The sequence below is a fragment of the Notothenia coriiceps genome, unplaced genomic scaffold (assembly GCF_000735185.1).
Source record: "Notothenia coriiceps isolate Sejong01 unplaced genomic scaffold, NC01 NC01_scaffold00026228, whole genome shotgun sequence".
Taxonomy (NCBI): Eukaryota; Metazoa; Chordata; class Actinopteri; order Perciformes; family Nototheniidae; genus Notothenia; species Notothenia coriiceps.
Window position 1 is genome coordinate 440,038 of NW_011358929.1, and position 8,116 is coordinate 448,153.

General features: G+C 43.2%; 1 long non-coding RNA gene and 1 other non-coding gene across 2 annotated transcripts; both read left to right on the top strand.

Moving 5' to 3' along the window:
* The first annotated feature begins 749 nt into the window (after positions 1-749).
* LOC104956705 (uncharacterized) lies at positions 750-3,463 on the top strand. Its single transcript, XR_799583.1, has 5 exons — positions 750-1,686; positions 1,810-2,065; positions 2,258-2,386; positions 2,648-2,914; positions 3,133-3,463. It is a non-coding gene; the product is annotated as an uncharacterized lncRNA (long non-coding RNA).
* A 1,246-nt stretch (positions 3,464-4,709) lies between these two features.
* trnas-aga (transfer RNA serine (anticodon AGA)) lies at positions 4,710-4,795 on the top strand. The gene has a single exon. It is a non-coding gene; the product is annotated as a tRNA-Ser (tRNA).
* The last annotated feature ends 3,321 nt before the right edge of the window (positions 4,796-8,116 follow it).

The window sequence follows — 8,116 nt, forward strand, 5'->3', positions numbered from 1 at the left end:
GTCTAGAGGCTTGCTGCCAAGTCATCGTCAGCGCTACCAAGACGCTGGGGAGCCAGAGCCAGAAGTTATATATGTGGACCGAGATTGCTGCACACGGGCACAGGTTTAGGGCGGTTGACTGTTTGTGTATCATTGTGTTATTTATTGCACGGACAAATGAAAACCTTTACAAATGTGTAAACATAAGATCTTCTTGTTTATGAATAAGTATTCTTCTATATGAATACCACCAGTCTAGATTGTACATCTTGTTCTTTCCCCATTCCCTTGCCTCAAATCTAAGGGAGAGACTAAGGAGAGAGGATCAGTGAAAAGGCATTCAAAAAGAGACATCCTTTTACACCCATAAAAATGAATTTGATGCAGCATCATGTGTTATTTTATTGATGTATATTTTTATTTTGTATCAAACTGCAACGTGGCATAAGTTGAAAATTATATATTACCAAATTTTGTATTATTATTATTATTATTTTACACAGGACACACACATTCATTTATTAAGGTGTGTTGTCCTGATGAGACGGGAGGCCACAATAAGAAGGGTCTTTCCACGATGACATTCCCACTTTCTTCTAAACCCGATCAATTGCCATTCCCTGCCTTTCCACAGATGCTCTCGCTTTTACACCTGACATTCTGCATCATCAACTACTCCACCTAAGTCTTCCCCATCCAGTTGCGTTTCATTTGTATTTTAATTAAACATGCTTACATTCACACCTTGCTTTTCTTTGGCACACGGTTTAACCCCGGTTCAAGTTGGTTTCGACCTTGAAACCCACGTTTAAATTGGATATTTTCCACTTCATGAGCGATTCACAACGGTCTCACTACAGAATCACCTCCCCTGTATGGCACTTTCTGTTCCAAAATGTCGAGCTGCATTTATGAGTGGGACAAGGATGACACAGCCATCTGAAAAGAAGCAAAGACTTCAGAGCTCAGAAACTACATGCTGGTCAGACTCCTTCAGAAGCGCAATTTCTGGCCAACATTCAGCCTCCAGCGGAACTGGCGAACACTGCAGAGGAGAACTCGTGGGTAGAGGAAAGCCGTGCCCTCATCCAGGATTATGCTCAACTCAATGTGGGAGCCACTGGACACATCAGGGCTTGAGGCTATCAATCCTGAGAGCATGACACGTGTGTGGGAGGGTTCAACAAAAACATTTGCCGATGCATTCAGGATCCTCCCGTGCGTGTGGAACTGTACACCAAAGTGATCAGGGTCTACAAAAGGGCGGTAAGGTTTCTGGAGGTCCTAAGATGTGGCAGAGGTTTCCTCTTCTGTGAAGAATCCATGGCATCAGGAACACCTTCATCCCGGGTAAAAATAATAATATATAAAAAATTCTGCTTTTGAATTGTCATAAAAAACAGTCTCAAGTGTATGATACATTGCACACATGGGGAAAGTATCATCGTTCATAAATGCCAAATTATATTTGAATGTTTTCCTTTTTTTAAAGGCGTGGAGATCTAATGCCATGCACACGCAAATGTAACTGCTTGAAGGGAGTTCCAGATGGAAAATGGAATCGAGCCCATGCAGCTGTTCATGTGAGTGGCGCTCACAAAACAGGATCTACGATGTCCGATAAGACTATCTAAATGCCCTCAGCCAGCGAGTTTCTTGGGTTGGGCCCCTACTACCAGAATTCCTACCCCCCTGGGAAACCCACTGGTAAGTCACTTCAGGCCCCCCCATTTCACTGCAACTAGGGCCCTTTCTGTTCTTCTTCTTTCTAGTAGAACTTGTTTATTCCTCCAAATTAACATTTCTTTTTCATAATTTATGTTATGGCAGGTGAGCGTATTGCTGTGGGTATTTGCTGCGCTCAGTCTGAACAGCAGGAGATCTTGCTGGCGGTACAACAGGACAGTGAAACTTGGCACCATTGTTCCAGACGCCAGGTTTGAAGTTCAGGAGGAGGAGGAGTGCCTTGACATCACAATGAGTGATGCCAGTGGAAAGATCCTCAGTCAGACGCCCCTCGGACACTTCAGCACCCGCGGTGCTTTCTGCTCCCTGTATCTCACACACATCCACTCAACATCATCTCATGGTAATCTGATATCTTTTATTGCCCTGGCATATGAATTCTAGAAGAACCATAATGCTTTGAATGGTGTTTTATCGCATAGGATACAATTTGTCTTTTGTGTTGGCAGCTTTAGATACATTTTTATGGGCAATATCAAATCAAGGATATTTTTACTCAACGTTTGTCTCTCATGGCCGGTTACTTGTGTACAGCCGTTGGCACTATTCCCCCCAAGTGATGCAGCTGAGAGCCACTGAAGAGCCCAGCCTGAAATCCACTCAGAGTATTTCTCTTCCTGCCTGACTCACCCGGACGCGTCCACTTTACACAACCTCTCAGGTTTCTGACCAATTGTAAAAAAATTCCACATTGTTTTGAAATTCTTCAGGAGATCCTTCATGTCAATTGCTCGCACATGCTATGAATAACTTGTTTTATTAAGTCTCAAATAGTCAATTGGTGTTTGTGTGCTATAGCACGGTGATGTCACACAGTCCTGCACAGATGTGTACTTCTGACAAAAACGTCTCTGCGCCCAGGACATCGCTCAGGTCATGTGACCATTTATTAATCATTTGCAATGGTTGTTTCATTTTTCAGGATACCCACTGTGATTCTCGAGGTGTTCCATGGGTGGGAAGGCTGTGGATGACTTGGCAAAGTATCTTGTTCTCTTAATAGAACAAATAACGGCATTGGTCAGTAGGCGAGACGGATGAGATTGTGAGGCTGTATTCAAAGCTACCATCAAAATGGATAAGCAACCACAACCTATAGCCTGAAGTCCAAAAAAAGGACCTTGCCTGGACCATGGAGAGTCTTCAGGAAACGAATGGCTCTGCTCCAGGCCAACAAAGCAGCTGAAAGGTGTACTGACTTATAGTGGATGCACACATACATAATTCACATATCTCTTAAATTGTCATTATTGTTAGTAGTAAGTAGCTGTATTGTATGTCTAACCCTCACAGCATTTTAGACTCTTTGTAATAGATTCAGACAAATGAACTGGTATAGTCCATTTGTGAAGTGGGGTTGTACTGTATATCCGTATAATATTTTATAAATCTTCTTTCTCTTCACAGACTATTCATGGACCCATGGTCAGGCTGCTCTGAGACTTGATGCCAACGGCATATGTGATGTGTTTCACTCAGGCTTTGAAGGGAGTTTGAGCTTGCAAGAAACCAACCAAAGACAGCAAAGTAAAACCTTACCTATTTCCGCAGTCGATGGTGAATCATACGTCCACATTAAACAACTGCTGGGAAGACCAGCCTCGTCATACGGAGCAGAACGGACTGGTGCTTGTCACTATAAACAACACCACTGTGTCTTGTTTGGTAAGAGATTTTGGCTACATTCTCTTTAAACAGTTCACTTATAGATGGGATTCACTTTGTAACAACTCTCAATATGTTGTATTTCTTTTCTAGGTTACAAGACAGACAAAAAAGAACCGCTCGGGAACTCATTGCTCCAAGGAGTGCAGCTCCCCCGAAAAGGCCAACAGCAGCTGAGGATTCCTTGCCATTACCGAAGGGAGCTCCCTACGAAACTGTGAGGCACGGACATGTTAGCCTGGGAAATCCAGGAGCCTGACAATAGGGAGGGTGAGCATTGATACGGCCAGTGCGCAGTGCCAGAGCTGACTCAGGTTCTTTTCTGCTTCATCCACCAGCACCACGCAGGGTCACTTCACAAGCCCATTCTCCTGCATTTTGGCAGTACCCATGCCTCAAGGCACCATATCCTGCCTCATGGGCAGTACCCCATGCCTCCAGCACCATATCCTGCCTCGATGGCAGTACCCCATGCACTCCAGCACCATTCTCTGCCTCATGGCAGTACCCATCCTGCATGCCTTCAGCACCATTCCTGCCATATGGGCTACCACCATGCCCTCCAGCACCATCTCCTGCCTCATGGCAGTTCCCCGTGCCTGCAGGGCCCGGGTCACCTTCCACCTGCTCCGTCTACTGCTTCATCTTCACAAGCCCCTATTCCTTCAGCATTCCTCAGTTGACAAATCCCTCTGTCGACCTAAATAGGCGCAGGAAATGGCGGCATGAAAATACAGCAAAAGAGGACCAGGTGCTTGCGGAAGAGGGGAGCCACCGAAGAAGCGACTCATAAAAGAGGACTACCAACTACCAATGCAAAAGCTGTGGTCAGTCGAAAAAGAAGAGCACTGGCCATACCCAGCTTAAGGGTAAATGGTACTGTCCAGCATTCCTGGACAGACCATTGCAGAATGGAAAAGGCTCTCTAGACAAGAAGTAAGCTGTTTTTACTGTTGATGTTATTATAATGCATCCCTTTATCTGGTGTTCATAATAATGTTGTATATAATGTACCCTTTTATCTGTGTGTTCATAATAATGTTGTATAGAATGTATCCCTTTTATCTGTGTTCATAATAATGTTGTATAAGATGTTTATCGTTGTCATGGCATTCCAGAGATAATAAAAATAATATGGGAAAGCATACGTTTACTTGTGTTTTTGTTTGTTCTATGCTAAACGTTTCAACATTTTGTAAATGGGTGAAAATGAAATGGGTTTATTGGCCTTAGAGTACTATAAAGTCTCCTTTTTTTCTTCCCCCTCCCTTTGCCCCTCTTTTTCCTCTTCTTTCCCCCACATAGCAGTCCCTTTGGCCCCATTTTTGGCCGAGTGGTTAAGGCGATGGACTAGAAATCCATTGGGGTCTCCCCGCGCAGGTTCGAATCCTGCCGACAACGTGGTAAAATTTTCATTGCCCAAAAGCCTTAGTCAACATTAAATTAGACTGATATCTCAGAAGGCCTAACAACATAGAGAGTTGTTGCAACTCATTTACTAAAGCCACGTAGTGGTCACTCAGTTCAACAAAGTGTTTAAAGTGTCCTTAAATAGGGATCATTGCCACACTTACTGGCTTTAATGGTTTGGGACACTATCAAATTGCCAGGTGTTAGAGAGCTCTCTTGACGACATTTTGAGAGGGAAAACAAGTTTCATTACATAAGCTTATCACATGTTTTTTCAGCTGTTAAATAAATATAGAAAGTGGAATATTTGTCTATTAAATATAGTTGAGTAGAAGTCAAAACTAGCATCAATTGCAAAATCTCAAAAGTACAAGTACTCCATAAAAAAAAAAAGGAAAGGTACCCCAAAATTGTCAATGAGTACTGCCGTGGCTTCCTTCCTTGTATTTCCATCAAGCCACTAGACGCCTTAAACAGACAGTTCTAACTCGTTTCTTTCCTTAAATTACTCACAGTTTGAAGTGTTGCTTGGCCTCCGATGGTTTTAGAAGATGTTGCGATGTGTTTGCTCAAAATAAAATAATAATAAAATTGCACATGCAACAAAGAAAAATAGGCCTTTACAATATTCAAAAGAAATAGGCAAAACTCAAATAAAACAAACAACTTAGGTATTCTTTCTTCCGTGATAATGGTTATAACTTCACAACTTAAAGGGTATTTGTACGGTTTGTATGTAGGCCTACGTGTATGGTACGAGTACGGTTAAAAACTGTTCCTCGACGGCGTCTCTCAACAGGTTGCCCATCACTGTGGCGTTAGCACAGGCGCCGTGGGAATTAGTCCTTTATAGTGCGTTGACTACAGACGTCACAATTAGGTGGCCTTTCTTATCAAATCAAAATACTGGCTCTAACAACATGGTTTATACGTGTAATTACTGGGGTTCCATTTCTTCTGATTACCTAAATTGGGCGTGCACATTTGCCACGCGCAAACCTACCTCTTTTGGATTTGGAAAGGTTGGCATGTATGGCCTTAACATGAAGTAATATTAAGTAACCCAAAATGTTAAACAGTAAGAGTAGTAGTCATATTTCGTGAACCCTTTGAAGAGTACTGTCACACCGGTGTGATCATTCTATAATACACCATTTAAGTCCGGGGGAGAAATGGCTAACGCTACATTAGCATCGGCGATCTTTTGTACTTCATGCTATCTGCACAAACGGTTGACATTAAACATTAAAAAGATCAGGCAGTTCAGAGAGAATCAAAGGAAGGCAGGCAGGCAGGCAGGCAGCTTTGCATGACATTCTTCTGGACGTGTTTCATTGTGGTGATAGTGAGGGTAGTCAATCTCTTGTTTGGCAAGACAGTAGTGACGGCCATCTTGGTGACGTGTGTTGTTGTGCAAGAGATGTAGTTAATTGAAAGTTTCGCAAAAAAAATGTGTTACTTCACAGTTTTACGACACATTTTTATTTTTTTATCTTGCAAAATTATCTTTTAAATTGACAAACATCATATGTGTAATTCGTGACACAATTCAAACGGGATCGAAAGATAATCTTTCTCTCGCCATTGACTTCAATACGTATTTTTTCCGAAATAAGGTCCCATGGAGGTCCAACGGAAGGGGAGGGACTTCGCCACTCTATGGAGGAATCCCATTGCTTTTTTGTCAAGGGAACGCGAGCGCAGCTTACTTCCGGGTTTTAGGACACGGTAGCAGTAACAGACTAAAGCTGCGGTCACATGACAAGCAGTAAAATGGCTCTGCGCTCACTTTGGAGTTGAGCAGCGCCACCCCACTTGGCCGAAGCGCTACCCTCAGTGGCGTTCATGCTCGAAATGTTTTGCTTCGCTCAAAGCTAAAATTACCTCAACTTTGACCTTGTTTACAGCGGACCTTTCGACGTGCAACCAATCAGATGACAGCTGTATATAGCAGTGCAAGCTAGCAGGGGGGATAACCATAGATCTGAAACTTAACTGACTGTTTTCAACGTAAGGCTCTTTGCCCAACCTGAGCAAAGAGAAAATTGCGTATCATGTGAATGCAGCTTAAGGCAGTTTAAAGCTGCTGTTGACTAAAACGGTAAGAAAATTTACCCACAACACTCACACCAGGAGGCCCACGAGTAATTACTCTGATGCATCACTATACTTAAATGCCTACAGAACATTAAGTGCAATAATATTGTTGGATGTAAAGGAAATGTAGGAGTACATCATCTTGTTCCACTCTGTAGCTGTCTCAAGTCACGGCCTAATGTGTCATTAACATAGCTATCAAATATATGAATTCACTTTTCAATGAGCAAATTATTATAATATTACTGTTATTTTATGATATTTTCACTTATTCTGGGAATCTACTGCTACGCTGCTGTAAGGTGTGTTGTTCTTTCTTTTCCCCCATTACTGCAGCAGTTCGGGACAAGTGTTGATGGCGAAGCATATTCATTATCAAAGAGCTATTGTGAGGATTGAACGGTTTCCCATGCCGCAACATCAGTACAGTCTGCTCCACAAAGCTTTTCAAAGCATCCCCCAGCCTCACTGTGCTGGCGCCCTGCTGTACTGTCCGGTCCTGTGGGACACAATGGAGGTCGTATCTGGAAAGGGACGGTACATCAGCTGGACGCTAATCGGATGACTCACCTTCACAATTCGCCCCTCTGGGATGGGCCAGAGGACTAGCGAAGGGGAGAGGCGGAGGGAAATCAGACTGTGAGCGATTAGGTTAATGAAAGAGGGAAATGGAGTGAAAGGACAGAAAAAGGTGGCCCTAAGGCAAATAAGTTTATAGGAAAGCCGAACCAATTGCTCCGACAGCTTTAGAGCACAGCATCGAGACACTGATTGGCACTGTAGAAACGAGAGCCTAGATATACTGTCACTGGGTGAAATAATGACTTTACATGTCCTATTTTAGAAACTCCCATTTATATCAACTGCTGGAAGGTCAATGTTTTTTTGTACAGCTGTCTGCTTTAACTGAAAGTTAACTGCAAATCTCCAACAAAGTCTAATTTTAAAGCTCCACTCATTCTTAAGTCGAAACAAAGCTGTCTCAGGAAAAACCTTGAAGAGGGGGCTGCAATACACACCACACACACACAACACACACACACACACCCACACACACCACACACACACAGCACCAACACACACACACAGCACACACCACAGCACACACACACACACACACACACACAGCACACACCACACACCACACACACAGCACACACACACACACACACACCACAACACCACACACACAGCACACAGCACACACACACCTTCTATA